Raw genomic sequence first — 24,939 nt, forward strand, 5'->3', positions numbered from 1 at the left:
TATTCCAGAAACGTCACTTAAAATTTGCTTTTTCAATAACTCCATAATTTTAAATAATAACTATTTGTAATTAGATAAAAAAAGGGAGTAAATTTCCTTTAATTCATTTTCTTTATGGTTATACATCCAATTTATAGTTTGTTATTTTGAGAAGGAAAGTAAAACAAGACCAATGAAATGTTCTTTTATTATTGTTACTTATGCGCATCTGTTAGCATTTCAGCATAGATGCAATAATATGGTGACGCGATATATTTGGTGGAAACGTATTGAAGTTTAGCAGATGAAAAACATCAAATGGTGATACAAAGGACGGTGGTGCCATCTACTGACATTTTATCTAATTTTATATCAACAATTTAATACCATCTGGCATTCTTAGCATAAGAAAAGTTACAAAATATGTCAATAGGTGGCACCACTTGAATTACAAGTTCTAGTTGAATAGAAACGAGAAAAAAGATTTTGATAAAAAATAAGGATCAGAAGGAATAAATTTAAAAACAGTTAATGGAACATCTTCCTAAGGTCCTTTTGATAAGTTCTGTTACAATTTAAAATTTTCAATAAATTAGTCCCTCAGCTTTCAGAAACATTATGTACCAACTTGTCTTCTGTTTTAAATTTTTAACTTATTTTTATTTTACTTTCATATTGTTACAAAATTTTAATTTATCATTTATTTTTTTTTATTTAAACTAAGCAATTAAAATTTTTGAATATTAACCGCTGATCGAGAATAAAAAAGTATTTTTAGTAATTTACCGGCATGAGTACAAAATTTTAAATTGAACCACCATCTTTCAAGTTCAAGTTTATCGAAATTATTCAAAGTAATTTCAAACAGTAATTCAAAATGCTAAATAAAAATTTAACTCACCAGTAAGGAAAATTTTAGAAACAAATGAAAATAAAATTTTACATACCTATGGTTTTTAAATTTTAAGTCTTTTTCGCCCCACCCCCCTCTTTTTTTGGAAGGTCGCAAAGAAAACCATTTTTATTTCCTTTCATTAATACCTATTACTCAATTAATTTAAAAGCTAAGACACTGAAAATTATATTATGTGGTAACACTTCTTCCCTGTAAAAGAAAATTACTTTTAAAATTTCGTTTGTGGTATTAAAAGTTGTTCAGTTTTTATTAACAAATTGTACATTAATAAGCATCCACGCAATCTATAAAATGTAAATGATAAATGCTAGAATGTTTAATCAAAGATACCTTTACTTAAAGCATAGAGAACTCGATTCTCTGCTTTTGCGGTTTTAGAGGCAAATTCTTTTCATAAAATTGCGACTTAAATGGATATAAACTTATTAAAATGGATTTTAACAATGATCCAATCAACCGATTAAAACGTTAGTCCGGATTAGGGGGATAATTTCATTTTATTTATTTATTTTATTTGAGTAATAAGCAAATGAATGAAAATATATACGAAAAGAGAGATTTCCAAAATCTCGACATAGTTGAATCATCTTGAATAATTTAATCCATTTTTCTTTAATTTTTTTAGTTTATTATGCTAATAAAGAATTTTAAATAAATCTGAAGGATTATGAAATTTACTTTGATTGTAAAGAAAAATGTCGCATCATATTTCAGTTAATAAAGTTTCAAATTATTTGAAATAGTTAAAAGTTAGAAAATAAGAATTATGAACAATCAACTGCATTTAGCATATCCGCTTGGCATTATAACTTTAAATTTATCATTCTGCGTTACCTTCACAAAAGCAAAATTTTTAAGAAGCTTCCAAAGCCAAAATTCATAACTAAATCTGTAAATTTCATAAGGGATCATTTCTAGAATAACGACAACAAAGCAATTATCTTTTTGCAAATGCATCAATTCAAGGGCAATCAATGCTGTCTTTTCTCCGAAAATAAATCTAATTTTTCTGATTATTTATCCGCCTTTTTGTTAACAATTTATTGCAATTGCGAAAATAACGTTTCATTTTCCTATGAAAACTTTCTATGCAGAAATCTCTGTCCCTAAACTATCAATACATTTCAATTTCTAAAATGAAGCAAAATTATCCCTCGCTGTCTCTAAAAATTGTATACAATCCTTTTGACTAAATGAAAATATCCAACGTATCTAATAATTCTATACATTTGTATTCGTATGCCCTAAACAACAGTGCGACAGTTAGTGACAGCAGCACCATTCAGTCTCCAGATAAAATATGCATATTGCATTCTTAGACTTACAATCTTTATCATTTAAAAGATTATATGTCTTTCTCACATATCCTTTTTGAATACTATTAAACGGTGTTTTAGTACAGTTTGTTTCAGCTTCCTGCTCTCAAACTGCAGACATTAAGCAACTAACTGGAGACTATCGCATTACCTTTTATTAATGCTCATTCCGATGTGTGGTAGTAGAACATATAAAAGGAGTAAAGGATTGAAACTACAAATAATCCAGAATAGCTGTAAGCACATCCTATCCCGATATTTACAGAGTGGGTTGTATTATCTTTTGCAGGCCAAATGAGTATTTATTTTAATCAAAGTAAGGATTTATTTTTCCTTTGTTGAACTTTATTTCAGCAAAATTCAATTCGTCGGAAACATGTATTATACATTGTTCTTAGTGGAAAGCACGTTGAAATATAACGCATAAAAAATACATTACACATATCAAAATGTTAGTGGAAGGTTGTTGGGATTTATTCAATTTACTTAACGGAGCCCACCAGCGGCCGAGGGGTAAAGTCGCTGAACACTGGTAGTTCGGTCCGAGGTTCGAATCCCGCGAACGGGCTGGCTGCATGGGCGTTTTCGTGGTTTTCCCCATGTGTAACATGTATACGAGCCAGTTTTCCTTAGAAAGTCCTCCATGAAGGCATCCCTTCCCTTTAGGCAGATAGCCCTAGTGTGCTTTGCCATAATTAAGTAAACCAAACCAAAAAAAAAAAAAAAAAAAAAAAAAAAAAAAAAACAATTTACTTAACAATTAATTGTATTCTGAAGCAATCTTTTCTATCTCTCTTGCTTTCAGCTCACGCCTTCTTGCTAAAATGTAAATGAGTTAGCTTGCGAGTATTCAGATGGGATAGAAAGAAGTAAGTATTTAAGGAATGGTTCTGGAAGGTGAATTTGCAGCGTGTTCTACTTGCCTGCCACGTTGCTATATTTGATTTACTAGCTGTCAGCGTTGGGCATTGAGCGCTTCTTGCTGTTAGGCTTGTTTATGCCGACTTTTACAAATCAAGGCCAGCCTGCATGCTAAGTAGCCTGAGAAGCCGTTAGGCTAAACTTAACTCCATTTAATTTTTAAGTTATTTGTTACCTTTTTAAGTTAAGTGAGAAGCGTTGGCTTCTCACTTAACTTAACACGAGTTGATCCCACTAGTGAACGTTAATTTGAGTTAATAAAGGGTTATTTACACTCTTCTCCGGACTTAGTCATACTTAAGACATAGGATAATTCACTACACAATCTCCTAACGTCTAGTTAGTTTATGCTTCCAAAGTATACGAGCGTTATAAAGTCTTTGACTGAATTTACATTGTTTATTATGAGTTTAAAGCCAAGAGCAAGTTGAGTTATTTGGATTGTGATAAAGCACGCAAGGGCTAATCTCTATGTATCGCATAATTATTTTTATTAGTAATTAAACGTTACCTATTATTTGCAAAATACTTAGAACAAATCTACATTCTGGTAAAAAATAAATTTAATATTGTCTTAAAGAATATATCAGATAATCTACTATCTTTTTTATGTTGTTTATGTCAAAGGGAAAAAGTTAGAAACACATAAATTCTCAGCATGTTTTGTTTTAATTTGTCTACGAAGAATAAAAAACGACGTGATAATTGCAATATATATATATATACTCAGGCTGCTCAATAACTGATTATATAATTTGTAAGAATTTCAAAGATTATATTAACCTGAAGGGTTATTTATAAACTGCTTACTTACCTTATGTTTTTAAATAAAAGCGAATCAGAAATACTCTAACTTCGTACATTTTTTTTTTTTTTTTTTTTTTTTTACATTTATGTGCTAAACATTTCAAATTTTTCTCTTGTACGACTCTTGGGTTCCTTTTTTTTAGAAAATATGCACCAAACAATTTTCTACAGAAGAATATATGCACCAACTTCATGTTCGATACTTTAATTTAAACACAATTTTCTTCTCTGTGATAACATTTTTCTTGTTTTCAGTATTGTCAATTTAGATATTTTGAAGTGTCTCCATTTCCGTCTTTGTTTTGAAATAAGTAATTAACAGTTAACGTTATCACAGTTAAAACGAGCTGATGACGAAAAAATATTTCATGAATATGCCAAACTGGTGCCTATAACTTTGTAGATGAAACTGTTCCCATGTGTGATCCATGGAAGAAAAGTTCCAACTTTTTTTTTTTTTTTTTTTTCAGTTGAGACTGCCGAAATTACCATTGAATGTAAAATATTCCATCAATCTTTCCTCAGATAGTTCTTCGCTTCCTGCACGTAGCTAAAATGGTTTGTAAAGCATTATCTCATTCCCATTTACCTCACGCTTGCTCCATGTGGTGTAAGTACTTAACACACCCAGCTAAAATCAGAAAGATCTGTGATTCGAAATCCTTCGAGAACATTGGTGGCTTCACACGTTTCCTGTTCCTAAAACGCCTATTAGTCTCGACGAAACATTTATTTCCATTTATGTTTTAAGAAAAAAATCGTAATCTTTGACTAAATATTCAATCTCAGCTAAAGCTACAATTTTTTTTTTTTAAATTATAGCAAAGACCTCGAGACTTCATCTGTACAAAGGGAGGCATTTTTTCCTTGGGAAATTTTTAAGCGAAAAGTATTCTTATACAATAAAATAAAGGTTAGAAGGAAGAGAATTAAACCATCACATTCATTTGCTCGAAACAAGGGCTAATTTAATTTGCAAATGAAGCTCGAATTACAGGGATTTGATTGGCGCAGTTTCGCGTATTCATAGACTTTGTTTAAAAAATTATATTGGAAAACTATTTTGAGACTTGGTGCAAATTTAAAAAACTAGCAGACGTATTATGTGGTTCAAAAATTTAAAAAGAAAAATTTTATAGGTGGGTGTGCTTTGAAAGCATAAAATAAATTTTATTATTTAATACCGTAAAATAAGCAAAATCCTTTCTAAAAAATGTAAAGGTCATCAACACATTAGCACACAGACACTGCAAACTTCACATGGCGTCATTTACAACAAGAGAAATACAAAAATATGTAAAAGGTAAACTAAAAAACTAAATGTATTTCATATTTCAGGAATTTATGCAAATATTTAAATGTACTTTTTATTTTGTTTCTATGTATTTCAGATTATTTTGTATTTGCTTGCTTTTTATATTGTAACATTATATTTTGTTCTTGGTGAATTTTTGTGTAATCCTTAAATTGTAGTTCCCATAATGCATTTGTTTCTATTAATTGTCATTATTATTTGCAGATTTCGTAATTCTGAGTAAATAGAAGCTGGAATTGTGAAATCAGCCTCAGCAGAAACCAGAAGTATGGGCTGTCAGTTATCTTTTTGGGGACATTTGACCATTTTTTAGCTAACAAGGAAACATTTTGGATGTTTCCAGAGAAGCACTTTCGAGTTTAAGGGCAATTTTTAATTTTTAGCTGATTCAAATAGTACTATTTGTCTTTGTATAAATGGGTGCCCTGATAAACTGTTAGTTTGGTTAAGAAATCAGATTTTCTGCTGTAGACTGAACGTTACGTCAGCTGCTCATTATCTTTATATTTTCTTTGAATTATTTTTAATTTTTCTCCTTTAAATGTTATAACGTTAATCACTTTAAGTTTTGATAAAACGTCGTTGTTTAAAGAGATCTTGAAATCATTACGCTACTAAAATAATTTCGCAGTGACTCTGGGCTGCCAGTATTGATGTAAGATCAGGTTTGGTTTCATTGATTACGTCAAAATGCGCGAGGGTGACCTGCCTAAGAAGAGGGATGCCTTAAGGGAAGACCTTCTATAGGAAGCTGGCTCTTGTCTATGCTACATATAGCGAAAACCATAAAAGTGTCCATACAATCAGCCTGTTCGCAGCATTTGATTTCGAGTCGAACTACCTGAAATCCTGAAATCAGCTGAGTTGGCCTCCGCCTCAGAGTATTACATAGTTCATACAGAATTGGTTACCAACTCAGCAGTTTTAGGCCCTTGAAGATATTAATTGCACTGTGCTTTTTAGAAAGCTGAAGCTCTTACCTAACGTACATAATACAAATATAAAATATAAAAGCAAATATGTGATGCAATTACATAATACAAATACATAAAACATTCTTGAATAAGTACTAAAACATAGCTGAGTTATTAAAACATTACACAAAAGTGATTACATCTTATGAAACTAATGTGTGCTCCCAATACCTCTACTTTATACCTATACATTGTACATTTACCTGTACTTGATAGATCAATAACTTGTACCATATTATTACATAACTATATTATTACAGAAATGCATTATACAGCATGTACAAATACAATATATTATCAATCTACTTCTTCGCGAGTATTTTTACAAAGTAATGCATTATACAGCAGGTGCAAGTACAGTGTTTTATCAATCTACTTCTTAACGAGTACTTTTTTTGCATTCTTAGGTAAATACTAAAGCCTGTTTCAAGTACTGATACATTACACACATGCAAATTTACCTTACAGTATATAGTACTTTATCCAATCACCTATACTTTATAATATTACTGTGCATAATACAAAACAAAAACAGAAACAAAACAAAAAACTTCCAAGTACATTTATAATACAGTACATTGTACAAGTATGTTGTAACTGTACATTACATAGTTACCAATATTTAATACAATTGCAAGTATATTACAATTGGTACATTTACGGATGAATGACAGAAGTGCACTAATTACAAATACAGTTACGTATGAATTTACTGTTCATGTTAAATGTAAGTTTTCTAATATGTAGAAAACTAATTTTTGATAAGGGTTTGAAGAATAAATTAATTATATGCGAATTTCGAAGAGCCATGCTCTCCTTAAGTCCCATGCGTTTCAGGGATCAGTTGAATTACATCTCCTTATCTCAAGTGCCAACTCACTATTCTATATCAAATCTGTGCTACAGCTACTGATGTTTACCTTTGAAATATAAAGTATGTACTATCTTGTTAAAGAAAAAAAATATGTAAAAGTATCATTAATGAAGGCCATAATAAAGTTCTAAATAGCATCACTTTTAAATTACCGCAAATTTTCTTTTCACATCAAAGTGAGCTGTTTTACTTCCTGAATGCATATAGGGATTGTACACATCTGCAGTATCGGAATGAAATGCCATAAGATTCAGAAGCAGGTAAAACGGTGAGCTAGTGAGGTACTTGCTTCAGGTGAACAGTTAGAAGGAGTGCTAAATTAGCTGCAAAATGTTTTAAATATATAAAAAAATGAACTAAATGTTTTTAATTTTCAATTTCAAAATGTATCTAGAAGAATCATTTTAAAACACCGCATTCAGAACCATGGAAAAAGCGCAGCACCCTTGAGCATTTGTGCACTCGCGTGCTTTTTTCTTAAACAATATAGAAAACAAAATCAAACATTTAATTAATTATTAACGATTTAATATTTTATTTGAGACAAAAAATCATTATTACATTATATTTTATGTAATTTAATCTCGTTATTATTGCTTTATATTTATATAAATGCATCAGATTTATACTACCAAGCGGTAAATCATTAAAATGGTTGAAATTATATGCCTATTTAAGAAACTAATAAAGTTCTAAATATTCAAACCTTTTATGCGTATCTCATATGCAGGAAATTTACCATTGAAAAAAGCGGAAATAGTAAAATAAAGCCTTACAATCAAAACTTTAGTTATACACAAAGCTGTATTCTTCAGAGAGGGATTAATCTACTGTCGAATCCAGGCGAATGATTTTTGCATTTGATCTTCGTATTTTTTCCAGTGTGTAGCGTAAATTTAAGCCGCTTTCCCTTTCAAATTCTTTCACGGATATACCCCTTTCTTTAGAAATATAGTCCTCGTATAATTTGTCGTATTGAATTAAACAATACTATAACAGATGGACTGTCTCATTCTTTATGAAAAATGAGAGAATATATTATTTAAACATTAACTTTAAAGATGAGTATATCAATAGAACAGAAAGAGAAGTGAAAAAAAGATTAATGTGTCAAACTTTCAAAAATTTATTGCTAATGTAACTAATTTTTCAGATAGAAACAATAGAAGTGATAGATATTCTAATCTCTCAACTAAAATGGAGGTGCGAAAAATTACACGAGATAACTTCAGATTTAAAATTTCTAATCAGCGAATTGTTATTTGATTCAGGTATTTTGAAACCTGAATCGAATAATTTTGTTATCGATTATGTTATTCGATTAATATTTTTTTTTATTTTATTTTATTTATTTATTTTTTTATTTTTATTTTTTTTTTTTTTTGACAAATGCGAAAAAAATTTTAATAAAAGCCGTATCTTCAGATCCTTAAATAATTATTCTTATCACATTCTAAATCAATTAGCTCAATTTATAGGTTTTCGGATGCTTTATTTACGTTTGTTTTTAATAATAATGAAAATAGTGTAAACTCGGATTTCAAACAAATAACTAAAATCTTGAAATCTTTGCAACACCGTATTTGAAACAAATACGTAACTGAAATGTATCACAGGCCAAATAAAACTGCTTCGTGGGTCACATGGAGGTCACCAGTTTGAGAACACTGACTGAATGGTATATTTTGCTTTTTCAGAACAAGATTCCGGCAGAGCTTGGCTTTGAAATATGATTTTTAATTTGCGGTAAAGTGTTATGTTTTTCGCCCAGCTGTATATCCCAGTAAAAAACATTTCTCTACCTATACATACCAAAAGCCATGCAAAATCAGCTTCTTTGCGTAAGAAGATATTCCCCTGCGGCTATTAATAGTTTGACCTAAAATAAGATACCTGTGTACAAAAGAGAAACAATTGGTGTTTGAACGTTTATATAGTCAATCTTAATTTATGCCTACAGTGCTCTGTAGTTACATTATAACAAAATTAAATTGTAACTGTCCTTTATAAAGGGTAATAAAAATTTTGAGTGACTATGTGTTTTAATTAATGTGCAGGAAATGATTGACTTGAAAGAACCGAATTTATTGTAACGACCTCAACGATGTCATTTGCAGTAATTTAATACTATATCTGTTATAGCACAAACTGGTTTGATTTATTAAATTTTTAAAACGTATTTTACGTATCTCTAAATTCTGATAAGATAACTTTTAAAATAAATTGAGATATTATGGTAAATATAAAAATTTTTAAACATAAATTAATTTCATAGACATTGCACAACTTCTTAGCTATCACTTTATATTTCTACTTTTTTCTACCTTTATTATCTTTTATCTCTACTTTTTTCCTAAACAACAATTACTTGTAAGACACAGGCTAATACTAAAATGGTCTGCTAGAACAATTAATTCTAAAAAGGGTTACGCAAGTCAAAATGTTTAAAGATTACTGCTCTAGGTATTCCACCAGAAATAGGTATTTTAATAATTTTGGTCGCTAGAAGAGAAACAAACAGGATATACGCACTACTTAAAATATTTCATAATACTTCACAAACAAAGTTATTATTATTAAAATTTTAAAAGTTGTTAATGGGAGCTTCTTAAATTTAGTATATGAATATCCTAATTGATAAATAAAAAAATCAGTGTTGCATGAAAACGAAATTCAGTTATTAAAAAATGAAGAAATTGCGAACTTTCTTTACTTTATTCTTTACATGCTTGTGTTTGAAATGTTCACCTTTCCCTGTATTAATCGGAAATATTCATAACAAGATTTCCGTTTAAGATGAATTATTTACACTGTAGTCGTAATCACGATTACTATGCACAGTATTATTAACATGTTAGTCAGGTAAAGATTTTAAAACACACTGTTTTTATTTTTCTCAGATTGTTATTCTTGAATAATGATTAGAGGTGTTCAATTTTAAATAAAAAATATTTCACCAGTTTTATCTAGTTACCCAAAAAGAGAAGAGGGGAAGACATCAAAGCTGAGATTGGTTTTACATACTCTTCATGAGTTTCCTATTTTTTATCTAGAAATTTCCATTTTCTTCTGCTTTTGATATATCCCAAAGACTTTATTAAAAATATTGTTGTATTTTTAACATTTATATGAATCGTAAATCTTAGGATATCCTCAGTATGATTATTCCTAAAGAATTCGTAAATTTAAAACATAATTTGATTATTTTTTGGAGAATTATTTTTTTTTTCCTTCTAGCATGACCGTTTCTTATTTCCAGAAGCAAATTAAAACATGGTACAACTACTTAAATAAGCTTACTGAAACAAGCGGTTTCTGCAGAGCTGTACAAAATTAAAGAAATAAATAAGTAAAAATGCTGGGCGACAACTATTGATAGGAGTTAAACATGTTAAAATTTTGTAGATTACATAGATTATAGAAAAACCTGCCATCTGTTGGCATTTTGTATAACTTTATGTTTACAATTTAATATCGCCTGGTTTTCGTAACAAGAAAAGTTACAAAATACGTCAATAGGTGGCACCACTAAAACTTCTGCTAAAACACTAGCAACCATAGAAGATATCAAACTCAATAGCGTATTTAAAACTCGCAAACTCCCCACCCCTTACGTAACTTTCCCACAATTTTTTCAGATTATGATTTAGAAACTTGTAATTTATGATAACCATGTGAAATGTGTGCATAAAGAGGAAAGTATTTTGTGCAAGTAAAAAGAATAAGAAATTTTTTTTTAATACATTGTATGTAATAATATTATTGTATCTTCATCAGAGCTTAATTTCTAAAATTAAAAGAGCCGAAGCCCTACCGTAGACCCTCAGGAAAGAGAAACAAGAAGAAATAAGTAAATAAAATAATTAATAAAATCATTAATCATTATAAAGTGATTAATAATTAAAGGAATATATTAAAATTTATTTCTTTAGTGATTTTAAATTTTTAATCTAACAATAATATTATATATTAGATTATTAGTCCAAAAGTGCTTTGTCTTCGTTTGGCAATTTTGCGACGAATCACTCTGAATCTCTGTTTTACTTTTCAAGTTCAAAAATTATATTTGATGTATGTATGTATCTATGTATGTGATTATGTCAAAGACTCGAGGTCTATCTGCCTAAAGGGAGGGATGCCTTCGTGGAGAACTTTTTAAGGGAAACTGGCTCGTATACACGTTACACATGGGAAAACCACGAAAACGGCCATGCAGCCAGCCCGCTCGCGGGATTCGAACGTCTTACAGAACTACCAGTGTTCAGCGACTTTACCGCTCGGCCGCTGGTGAGCGCTGTATTGTATTTGAAGAAATTAAATAATGAAGAATCTGCATAAATGTATGCATGTTTTTCTCATTGTGATCAAACAACGGTACCTAAAGCCGTCCAATTTTGAATGAAGTAATCCTACTGCGAATATAGGCATCTGGAATAACAAATCTGAAATTTGGAATTTGTTTTATTATCAATTTCCTATTTTTTAAGGTTTTAACGAATTTTTGATTAAGAAACTCAAAGGATTTCAAAGCGAGCAATGGCAATGTTGTATAGAAAACACATTTTCTCCAGCGCGTGAGACTGCGTATCGGAAATACTAAGGATATGCTCAATCTAGAATTATTTTGCGACATTGCTATTGAACTGCATTTTATGGTTTAAGTGCAAAGAACATGATATTTAATAAATAAAATTAACACACAAAATGTTAAAAAAACGACCCTTTGGACGTAATCTAAAATCTGAATTTTTTTAGATTTTCTTTTTTGTCTTTTTTAAAAATTTATCTTTAATTTTAATAAATCTAATAAGTAATTTTTACGATAATTTTATTGCTAAAAATAAAATTTTCGAGATCAAATTTCTACTGAATTTGTTGTTCAATTCCATAAAAGAAGTAGCCTTCTTATTTAGCGCCTATTAGGCTTCTTATTTATGGCTCCGGTGCGCTCCGACTAGAATTACAATTTATCCTAAAAACTCTGAAGTACCGGCGCAATTTAAGCACTGATCTTCATATGCGCTTAACGCACTGTGTTTATATTGTTAAGAATTTTGCATACAAGTAAGTCATTTTAGTGGAATTATATGTAAAATTGTATCATATGCATAATGTAACATGAAAAGCCTCAAAAATGCAAAGCTCCGTCAGAAAAATAAGATTACAGGGGAAGGTCCAGATAGCATTAAGGTAAATGGCTATCTCGCCAAACCATCGCAAACTTTACCACCAATTTGGCAACAATTTTAGTGAATCATTTTTATCTTTAAATTTGTAGAGAAATCGTCAAAAGTCACAAAATTGGGCGACCATCTGGCGGCATTTGGGTCCGATTCCTGTATAACTGTAGTTGGCTAAAACGCTTATGTAACTGCAACTGTATCGGGACGCATATGCAACTGTCACTGTATATGCCTTCCAGCAATTTCGAGAAATCAAAGGTACAGAAAACTTCTTGGCCGCCGGGGGAAAAAGGATATAAGACTGCAGAGAGTATCAGTGCTCAGTTTTTAGTGTAGAGTTGATTCCGAAGTACGATGTTTAAAATTTACAACACTACTTTGTGCGTAAGTTCGAGCACAAAAAGCAAAGAAAATGATTTTAAAAAAATCTTAAAGTGTACAGTTTTTAACGGTTACCGAAACATGTTTGTAAAAGTTATCTTCCGCTTTCGCGGAGCTCACGGTCTACCAATCTCCTAATGCACTGACTCCTGCGAACCCATTTCTTTTTGTCTCTGTAGCTGTATTGTTAAGCATCATTTTCTTCGCTATTACGCCCTGTACAATTCAACAGCAAAATTACAAGAATTTTGAAAGCAGCGTAGCGGCATACGTTTAGAATTCCCGATGCAGTGTTAATGGCTAGCATTCTTTCATTCTTTTCTTAGCTCATCGTATCAAGTGTTCAGTTTTCTTAGTAAAATGGCTTGTAAAACTTTTTTCTTTTGTATTATTAACGTTTTATGTGTTAATTTTACTTATTAAGTATTATTTTCTTCGCACTTATGCCGCATAAAATTCACCTCAACAGCAAAATCATAAAATATTTATCTTTAGAATTTCCGACAGATAGCCTTGCGCGCTGGGGATAAAAATGCAGGTTGTATTCTGTACAGTGTTTCCACTGCTCACTTTCAAATGAAAAATTGATTAAAAATTGTTAATAAAAAATTTATTAAAGTTTTACAAAATATGAAACGTAGAAAACCCAAATTCAAAATTCTGGGTTCCATGCGCATATATTCTGTTGGAGAATTGCGTTATTTAAAATTTGATAGTTCTAGGTACCGTCGTTTTCTCACAATATGACAAACTTACCTACATTTAGCAGATTCTTCATTATCTTCATTCTTTAAAAAATTCAGAGCGATAACATTTAGTAATACTAATTTGAAAAGCGATAGAGCCTTTTACAGTGATTGAACTGAAAATCCAGTTTCCAGACAGAAACACTTTGGTTAACGCCGCTTTTTGGCTCTTTATTTTTTTCATTTATATTTTATTACATAAAATCAAACAATACGTAAAACGTTACAACAATACACACATAAAAATTATAACCATGTGTAAAAAAGATAAGTTAGTAGTAAAAAGGCTAAAGAACAAATAAATTTCATCCTTTTTTTTCAGAGTTTCAATTTATTATGCATTACATAAAATATAAATTGACACCTTTTTATACCAGACTGTTATTTTCTGCATAAGATGGAATAAGAGAAGAAGTTAAAAAATACTGGCTGCTTATAAACTTTAATTAACAAACTTGCAAAGATAAAAGCAACTTAATGGAGGTACGTGGTTTATGGATATCGAAATTTATGAAACCAAATGAAGAATTAAAAATTTACTTTCTTCCCTTTGTGAAAAATTTCTTTTTTATGCTACCATAAAAGGAAAACATATTACCTATGCTTTAAAAATTATTTAAATATAATGTAACGGTATCGCTCGTTCACGAGAGAGCAAAGTTATTCAGTAACTTAATAACATGGCTTATCACTGAGAGAGCAAAAATGTAAAATAACTCAAGAGCATCGCTGCTCAATAAAAGAGCAAAATGTACAGTAACTTAACGATAGCAAGTGTCAATAAAAAAAGAAAAACTCGCTGACAAACGAAAGAGCAAAAATGTACATTAACTTAACGATATTACTCTTCAATAAGATAGCAATGGCCTAATTTTGAAGAAAACCGTAAAAAACTAAAAAATACAAAAATAAGTTTTTCTTCTTTTTTCTGATTTTATCTTTTCAAATGTTAAAAAAAAAAAAAAAAAAAACACTTAAAATTTTCTATGATGGCGTAGTTAGATTTGGAGGTCCTTCCTGAATATGGATGCCCTGGAAAATGCTTTGCTGCCCTTGCATAAATCAGACCCTGTATATGTTTGATTGTTTCAATGAATATTGCAAAAAATGACATTAATATATGCCTTCTTAGGGTGAGTCTTATTCGTGGAGCACTTTGGAAATGGAACTGACTCACCTTTACATTGCGCATGAGGAAACACATAAAAACAGCATTGAAGTCTATCCATTGGCAATAACTCGAACTTCTGCTGAACTGTAATATTCAGCAGTGTTAAACACTTGGCCACTAGCAGGCCTAGTGCTTAACACTGCCATTTAGTGATATAGGCAAAAATATATTGTATAATTTGAGATTTGCTTAAATAAAGTTCATTTTCATTATATTCTTTTATATTTTGAGAAAAATCTATTTTGGTGCATTTCGTATTTTTGGTGCATTTCATTTATACGTATTTCCTCGAATTTCATTAGAGGTAGATTTCTCATTCAATTAATTCAGTCCTCACTTCGCGACAAGGCAAAAATACATAAAAGCTCAAATACCTTAATTAAAAACTGAAAAATATAGAAAAACGTAAAACATCAAATACAATAAAACAATTAAGAAAACAATTTTTTTTAAGGTTTCTACTCAAAAGTAACTAATCCAGTCAGCAGGCAAGAAGGCAGATTCTTCGGTGCAAAAAACTGAAAGTTTACTCTTGATCCCACTCTGCAAAAAGATACTGAAGGTGCAGAAACTGACTTAATTCACTATTCTGCTAAGTTTCAAATGTAAACAAATATTGCTGCTATGCCCCCCCCCAAAAAAATTAGACTTAGCCGCACTTAAGCAACTTTTAAATTGTTGATAATTCTGCAAGCATTGCATGCAGATTAAGTAAAGGCATAAAAACCTTAATCGAATGATAAGAACAACATTCATTTTTAAAGCAAAAAATGCACAATTTACTAATATATAAGAATAAAAAAAACTGAACTCACTGAGCTGAGTAACACAGTGGGTATATATATATATATATATATATGCTTTTGGTGCGGCCGATTGCAACCAAAACAGGAGGAGCACAACTACATGTTACTATATACAAAATTTCAACGTATGAGACCGAGACTACTCGTTCTTGAGTTATGCCAGATATATACATACAGCAAAAAATATCTTCTGTATCCATTTTGAATCAATTTTATAATTCGTTTCAGAAAAAAAAAAAAAAAAAAAAAAAAAATTATAAAAAAATCTGAAATGTTTCAGATTTTAAATTACGTCCAAAGGGGCGTTTTTTAACCTTTTGTGTGTTACCTTTCTTTATTAAATATCATGTTCCTCGCACTTAAACCATAAGATCCAGTGCAACAGCAATATTGCAAAATAGTTTTAAAACGAGCATATCTTTAGAATTTCCGATACAGAGACTCACGCGCTGGAGATAAAAATGTTTTTTCTGCACAACGTTGCCATTGCTCGCTTTGAAATCCTTGAGTTTGTTAATAAAAAATTCGTCAAAGTTTTAAAAAATAGGAAATCGATCATAAAACAAATTTCAAATTTCAAATTTGGTCTTCCACATGCTCATATTCGTTGGAGGATTACGTTATTCAAAATTCGATGACTCTATGTACCGTTATTTTATGACAATGTGAGAAATATACATACATTTACGCAGATTTTCATTATTTAATTTCTTCAAATATAATGCAGGACTCTAACATTTTATGGCAACAGTTTGAAAAGTGAACCGACATTTATCCGTCCGACGCAAAATGCCAAAACGAAACTAATAGTTTTTCGGGATTCAAATCCCTTTGGACTAAAAAGACCTTTATTCTGTTCTGACGTACAGATATCACGTACCTAAAAGACGCCACGAAGAAATATCTTCTGAATCTATTTTAAATCCTTTTTGAAATCCGTTTTGGGAAAAAGGAGTCCTCTATTCTGTCCTTACGTACAGATGTAACGCAGAAACATTGTTAAATTGCATTCGATAGTGGTCGAAATGGATATTTTCATTGAAATATGATAACCAGAACTTTTGGTGATTACAATACTTCCTTTACATCGTACAAGGAAGTAAAAATTAAATAAAAAATTATAACCTCTTAATTTCTATTAGGAAGGAGTTTTCGTTTGGATCTGAAACGTTAAAAAAACGTGTTCGAATTCTTATATAATACGCAAAATATAGGACGTTTAATTACCCCTTTAGTGACCTATGATTATAAGTTCAAGAAGGTAGGAATCCTACAAATCTCAATATCAGCTGCGTGTATTCTCATGAACGATACGTTTGACTAATTATCTTTATACTTTATAGGTACAATTTATTTTTCTAGCTCAACTAGTTTACATAGCCTTCTGGATCGAATAGTCAAGCGTTTTGAAGGCAAGCTTAGGAAAAATTGTTTTGGTTTGTTTTTTGTGATTATGGCAAAGCCTCGAGGGCTATCTGCCTAAAGGAAAGAATAGCTTCGTGAAGGACTTTCTAAAGGAAACTGTCTTGTATACACATTACACATGGGGAAAACCACGAAACCACCGATGAAGACAGTCTGTTCTTGGACTTTGAACCCTCGGACCGAACTTTCACCGCTCGGCCACTAGTTAGCCTTTATGAAAAATTTATTAATAATGCAAACTTACAATTAATAGTTACGAAATTTAAACATATATAATGAAAAACGTATAACAAACTTCAGAAAATAATAATTAATCTTTTAAACATTAAAAATACACAAGTATTTGTCCAGATATCCATAAAATATTTTATTGAAATTATCAGAAAGAACACAAAACAAAATTTGTTAACAAACGTTTAAAAAAATAATGCATACATACTTCTTAACTGTTCTGTTTTTTTTTTAGATTTAAAACAGTTATCTTTAGTGCAAATAAATATAAATAGATTCGCAAAAGTGAAAAGAGAGATTTCAGCAAATGAATAGTGAACAGCTGTTTAAGTTTAAATGACTTACCTTACATGATACTTCAGTTTAAATGCAAGTATTAGGATTATAGCATGATTTACTTACACTTCAACTGTAACTATCATAAAAATTCAGCATTCATATTCTGGTCTTTGGCAGCACCTTGGATGCTTCACTACTTTGCTGCAGTTGTTTGCTTCCTAACTCGAGCCGAACGAACAAAACACGATACGCAGCTTTGCTCGCAGGATTCGAGTCAGTCGACAAACAGTATTCATCTGGTGAATGACGGCGTCTCTCCTTTCTGTAGATGATTATTGTATGTGATATCTTCTGAAACTGTACACCTTACAAATAAGCCCTTATGCGGGCCTACATTTTAGCAATTTTTTGTTGTATATATATACATTCAATTACAAAAATACTTTAAATGAGGGAAAAAATAATATAATGGCTATTTTAAGTTAAAAAAAGAATTTTTTAATTACAAAATTTCTTTTTATACAAATACAAGTAATGTTTAGCTAACATTTATACTCATTTTAAAAGATAAGCCATAAAAAGTGACTCTCTGTATGAAAAAATTGCTTGATGTATTTAATTTTAAAATTCCAGATCATGCTTTTTGAAAATCAGGGATCGTACTCGAATTGAAGAGTAAAATATATAAATTAATATGTGCTAAACATGAATATATAAAGAAGTTTCTAATGTTATTAAACTGAGTGACAATTCGAAGACGGTCGTGGAAAGATTTGGTCAATGCAAATTTTTTAAAAAGGAGATTTTACTCACAGAAAAATATAGAATTTATGTTCTAGGAAAAAATGGTAAACTTCAGTACTGGCACATAGACAACTCGTGAGGTTAATGCGAGAGCATTCGGATGCCTAAAACTGAAATTTTAATTACAAGAACTGCGGAAACCCTTAATTTAGCTGTTATTACTTATGTTGAAGTAGCTCTTAAATTTTATTCAGGTTAATCTCAAAATACGACAGTGGTAAAAAAAACTATAAAAACTAATTAATGGAAAGATATTATGAGTGAAAGTTTGACAGTAAATTACTGCAAGACTTATAACAAAGTAGTCCTTAATAAATGTCATGATGTTTTTCTCTAAGCGCTAATGAAGAAAAATAATGGAACTTTAACGCAGATATCCATATCAGTAAATATTATAATAATGAAACAAATTTAAGGACTATTAAAACTTAAGATTTAGAGCTTCATATCATTGATCACTAAGATAACGAACTGAGTTTAGGTACTGAGGTTTAGTTTAATTGATTATGGTAAAGCACACTAAGGTTATCTGCATAACGGAAGGGATGCCTTCGTGGAGGACTTTCTAATGGAACTGGCTCGTATATAAAATACCCATGATAAAAAACCACAAAAGCGCCTGGAATCGAACCTGGATTGAAACTACGAGTGTTCAACTATTTTTCCGAGTGTCCTTTATTTAGGTATTGTGAGCAGAATAGTAAGTTTTCATTTCATCAAGTATCAAATTTTATCGCTTTTTCAAGAATTTTCTCAAAATCCTGTTTCTAAACTATAATAATAACAGTAATAACAATAACAAAGGAATAATTATGGGTATTTAGTTGAAAAAACTCGTACATATCCACATGCGTGGGCACTACTTTAAGGAAATAAATTCAAAGATGTTTTAACTGATTTAGAGATACCTACTGAATCAATCACTACAATAATAAATTAAATTAAGGTCCTCTATCTGGCTGGCAAGCCTTTATGTCAGTAACCAATATGATAATGAAATTAAAAACAATCAACTTAAGGACTTAGAGATATATATATCATGAACACTACATAAAAAATCTGATGTGTACACCACATGACATCCTTGTACGGAATATTAAATTATACGCATTTTTCTTGCATTTCATTTAAACTTATTGGATTGAATTAAGTCTACTTCGCCGACAGCGCATAAACCACAATAGAATAAATGCATTCTTTAAAATTTACTCTAGTATTCGTTTACCATAGCGACGCTCTGGCGCTAGATTCACATAAAAATTATTACTGTAACTAAATTTTTATAAACTTTAGTTTGCGCGCAGTGCTTCAGTTCAAATTTTAAATTTTCGGAAAATACAGTTAGTGTTTTCTTTATAAAACAAATTCTTATACACTATTAAGTAAAATAAATCAAGAAAGATAATCATCTATGTATAAAGATGACACACTGAAAATTTCATATATGTATGACATCATCATCATGTATGACAAAAACAATTTGACTTATTAAAACTCGAAAATCAGCTAAAATTCTCACTTTTTGTGTTGCGCAAAACTGATGACTCCCCTTCAGTATTATATTTCGTTCACATTATAACTCATAATGCACAAAATTTATATCATTTAAAGAACAGAATTATCTAATCGTTGCCACATGTTCTATTCAAATACTATAATAAAGCTAGAATGATGTATAAAAGAAATTAAGCGAAAAAAAAAAAGAAACAGTTTTTCACAGACGATTGAGTATTTCTCATTTAATTAATTCAGTTCTCACTTCGCGAGAAGTCAAAAATACATAAAAACTCAAAATATCTATATTAAAAATTACGAAGTAAATCTCAAACACTTATTTTCTCGAAAAAATTCTAGAAAGAATTAGGCATGATTTAATTGGCAATAATAAATGAGTGCGTTATCTTTGTTGTTGCGAAGCTAAGTTTCTCTAGATTGGCAACAAATCCACTAGTCTCCTGTTTCAAATGTAAACATCAATGGTCGCCATTGAAAAAGGCTTAGCGGCAATTAAACAACTTTAAAATTGCTGATAATTCTAAAAATATTGCACACAGATTTAGTAAAGGCATAAAATCCTTAACCGGAAGATAAAAACAACATAATTCAATCATTTTTAAAGCAAAAAATGTACAATTTACAAACATATAAGAGTAAAGAAACTGAGATTACTGAGCCGGGTAACAGAGTGGATATATATATAAATATATTCATATACGTTTGGTGCGGCCGATTGCAACCAAAATACGAGGTGCACATCTGCATGTTATAGCAGTCCTATATACAAAATTTCAACGTTCTGAGGCTACTCGTTTTTGAGTTATGCGAGATACATACGTACATACGTTCGTACAGTCGCCACGAAAAATTCTCTTCAGAATTAATTTTAAAGCAGTTTTATAATTTTTTTGAAGGAAAAGAGTATTTTATTCTGTCTTTACTTACAGATATCACGCAAAAACATCGTTAAATTGCATTCGATAGCGGTCAAAATGGATATTTTCGTTGAAATATGCTGCCTGAAACTTTTCGCGATTACAATACTTCCTTTTTACTTTGTACAAGGAAGTAAAAATGCTAGCAATAAGTATGAGCAAACAGAACATGACGTAGAATGACGACACCAGAAATTCCTCATTAACGACCACAACGGCGGAAATGAAAGGACATTGTTAGTAATGATTATGTTTGCTTATCAGCATTTTACTCTACACTCGTTATAAGGATGCTCGTATCAGCTAAAAAAGATGTAAAACGTTAGTATTCATTAAACTGTCTTAAAAATGGAGATTCTGTATTTTTCGATGTCTCATAGCTAGCACTCTAGGTTACGTTAAGTCCTAAATTTAAACAGGAATTATACACTAGATATCCTCGCATTGTTGAGTGCCTGCGCTTTATATCCTTTCTATCTGTTCATAAACATAAATCATATTCGAAGGAGACCTCCTCTTATAACTTCTTTATTCTCATTCTGTATATTATAAATTTTATTTTAACATAATGTATTGTGCAAAATGTTTAAATATCAGTTTAAAATGCTCAAATTTCAGTATATAGCAGCAATACAAGTTTCTATTAGCTCTTGACGCCGCGCTTCTGGGGCGCCAAAGAGTTCTAATGTTGGGGCGTTGTACAGTTGCGGATTTCGGACGCTGTCCGAATAGTCCTAGTAAGCCTCCCGGGTATGCGGACCCGTTCTTCCCTGTATATTAAAAATCAAACTTTTCATTCTTTCATTCTTTTACAATATTTATAGAAATAAAATATTAAATTTAGTTTGCGCACGTCATGAATACTATTGCTAAGAATGTTGTAAATATATAAATAATGTTAGTGAAATCATATGTGAGACTTTATTATTTTTTTGTGTTATGTGTTATGAAAATCTAAAAAAGCGAACCTTTGGCGGAAAAGTAAGAATACAGAGACAAATCGATTTAACATTGAGTACATCGCTATCTCGTTAAATTGGCAAAACATCGCCAATTTAACGAGCAATATGATCTCGGCGACTAGTTTTTGTCGCCATGCTTGGCGACCATTCGGCGACATTTCGGACGGAACAGCTGCTCATTCTATGGTTTCCTGTCAGTAATTTCGAGAAGCGGGGGTACTAGAAATCTTTTGGCGGCCGGGATAAAAACTACAAGACCAAGAAGAGCTTTGGTTTCTCAGTAGTTGATTGATTCAGTGCTTATTCAGGGTATTGAGATATCTCCGTGTTAGCTTAGCTCTTTAGATGCTCTTTGCATTGTGTTGTGTTTAACGTTCTCAGTAGTTTCAAGTGTAACCGCTAATTGCACTCTTAGATACTTTGAAAATGCTGTACGAGTGTCTTTGTGAAAAGTTTCAGAACTGAGAAGTGTTTCTTTGATAAAATAAATTTGATTAAGATACCATCAATTCAGTGTACATTCAACCTATTGCGAACAAGTTATGTACGCAACAATATGTAAGAGAGCTCACACACCGAGGACAAGTCGACTTAACTGCTGGACTCTGGTATATGGTTGCGAGTTCGTTTTCTGGGGCACGAACGAGCTAACTATACTAACTTTTCAAGAATGTCCCTCATTTGTATCATAAATATGAGCTAATTTACTCCGAAAAGTTCTTAGTAAAAGCATACCATCTAATACAGATTCCATCGAGTGTTTTATGTTAAGTAATACTATAAGAAAATTATAGAGAAAGTTATTTTTCCATTAGTAAATAAAAAAACTAGAATCTACAACCAGTTAAAACTTCTTAATAAGAATTCAACTCTCTGATTGACCAAAAATATTTATTTATTATTTACTTTTTATTTTTATTTTCTTAATTTAGTTTAATATATAAATTGTCTAAAACGGAATCCTTCCACTTTGGGGAAGGGGGCTGTTAAAATATGCAACTTATCAGGGTTACGCGACGTGAAAAAAATTTTGCCTATTCTACGATTTAAAATGATGTTTTATTTATCTTCCGTGCGATTTGTAAAATAACCTCTCAGAATGGTGACACCAGCTTACCCAAAAGCCCTTAACTTGTCTTTAAAGTCATGTAACAATAACTGCTTAACAACTGAGAGACTTAAAAGCAATAAATGTATTCAGTAATAATTTATATTTTTGCTCTATTTTTGTAATACATTTAATTATAGTATTAATTTACAACACGTTTTTTTTCCAATAAATATTAATTAATAATTTTAAAAACTTTTACGCCATTGTTGCAATTGAAAAAAAAGGGCTTTTGTGATACTGTATATTACTTACGTCAAATACAGAATAATAATTGTTTTTTGAACCAAAATAAACCGCTGGGATTTTCAAGGTCTTTCAGTTCTTTGTTGTTTGCAAGTGCAGAGATATAGTTTGGTAATTCATCACTTGTAATTCGTTACTTCCAAATTACCGCTAAAATTTGAAAATTAGTCTACTGGCCTTTTTATTTAACAGTTATCCAATGGATTCAAAGTTAGAAAACTAAAGTAAAAGTTTACAAACTGCAAACTGTTAACTATAGCTTTCAGTTGTCGCAAGTTGCACGCTTACTTCTAATTTGATCACTTAAAACATAATAAACTGCATTCAGATCCAGAACGATTAAATGAGGACTGGAAAGTTATCACTGACAAGCATATTATTCTTCGGCATTAAGCTGCGTGATGTAGGATTGTAATACGGCAGTCTCAAATCTGAAAAAACTGGTTAAACTACTCTAATTCATTCAGATTTGAAAGTGTTTTATTTATTCTGATGTAACCCGTTTTGGTGGGGAAGATTGCGCTTTATTTTTATCAAGAATAAGGAGAGCTAAAGTACTCGTAATTAGTTAATAAAGATATGTGTTATATATTTTAAACTACAAAATTAAATTCAGGTTGTTATTTTTTTTTATTTCTTTTTAATCTTCTTTGCATTCACTTTACACATATAGCATTTTAATTTTTGACTTCCAACTCCTAGATACTCCTAGATAAATTAAAAACTCAGTTATTAAGTCACAAAGTAAATTAATAGTGAAAATGAAGTCCTTTTCATAAAACCCAGAGTTAATACAGATCTTAATCTATTTGGAAGCCTATTAGCTAATATACAGCAGGACCACGAAACATCGACACGTCGCAACTTTTTCAATTTACGCGGATGTCGAATTATGGAGGTAGACATTTAAATAGTTTCAATAATTTTAATTCTCAAAATGACGGTAATATTAATTGCTAGTCTTTTTTTTTCTTACTCTTAATGTACACAATCTTGTTTTTTTTTCAATAAGTTAGCGAATAAGTACTTTCTACTATGGGTATTGTTTGCAATAAATTCTGTTTTTAAATGCTTTTTTTATCTTTTAATTGACTTTAAAGAGTTTTGAAGACTGTTCGATTTGAATAAATAATTTATATGTTTGGCTCAATGGCATTATATTAAGGGGGGGATGCTTTCGTGGAGGACTTTCTAAGGGAAACTGGCTTGTATACACGTTATACATGGGAAAAACCACCAAAACATCCATGCAGACAGTCCTTTCACCGAGATTTGAGACCCAGACTGAACTACCGGTATTCATCAACTTTACTCCTTGGCCGTTGGAACAGCTAAAAAAATTTTTTTAATAAATAAATAAAAAACACATTTTATAAAAATTTTCTGAGATTAGTTGTTGAACTCAAATTTCTTGGAACCTTTTGCGCATTCAGAAAATTGCAATTATGTCCAAAATGTCTTCTTCATTTCTTCCTTCTTAGTAACAGCAAATCGTCAACTGTCGCACATTGTTCATAATCGGAGTTTTCAGTTTGCTCATTAATGTCAGCTCCTTTCTTTTGCTGCAAAATGCTGATTAAAAAAGTTTCTGTTAGAAGAGCGTTTACATTAACTTAAGCATATATATTTTTTCAATACTGAGGAACTTTAAGATTTCCTCACAATACTTTAATTTTATACAGGGCAATTAGGAACACAAGATCTGAATTGTAAATAAAATATACATTACATTAAATAAAAATAATTAAAATATTTATTCTTATTAGAAACTTATCATTTGCAATTAATATACATTTCTATTTTAAAAACTTCAGATAACAATCTGATACTTCGACTGGGATGTTACTTTAAACAAATAAAATAATACAAACTGTTTGTAACAGGTCAAACTAAATATTTACTCTTGAAAAAAAATTGAAAATTCATCTCAGATTTAAAAATCATAAAATAATTAGATTTAAAAAAAATCCGTTTTGAAAGCTCCAGCATTTAATTTCTACGTTTCTCTTTTTAGCATTTAACTTAATGTTATAATGCTAGAAAAGTATCAAATTGTTGTGACA

The 24,939-nt window shown here is 30.5% G+C and overlaps 2 long non-coding RNA genes across 2 annotated transcripts in view; one reads left to right on the forward strand and one right to left on the reverse strand.

Annotated features, from left to right (window-relative positions):
- LOC118182535 (uncharacterized) overlaps positions 1-6,228 on the forward strand; it is a 38,394-nt gene extending 32,166 nt beyond the window's left edge. The window contains exon 3 of the long non-coding RNA XR_004757080.2: positions 5,459-6,228. This is a non-coding gene — a long non-coding RNA (uncharacterized LOC118182535). The remainder of the gene's footprint in view (positions 1-5,458) is intronic.
- LOC146998474 (uncharacterized) overlaps positions 1-24,939 on the reverse strand; it is a 56,037-nt gene that overhangs the window by 19,350 nt on the left and 11,748 nt on the right. The window lies entirely within an intron of this gene.

The sequence above is a fragment of the Stegodyphus dumicola genome, chromosome 2, assembly GCF_044657685.1.
Source record: "Stegodyphus dumicola isolate Sdum_Otavi_A_Nest chromosome 2, ASM4465768v1".
NCBI lineage: Eukaryota > Metazoa > Arthropoda > Arachnida > Araneae > Eresidae > Stegodyphus > Stegodyphus dumicola.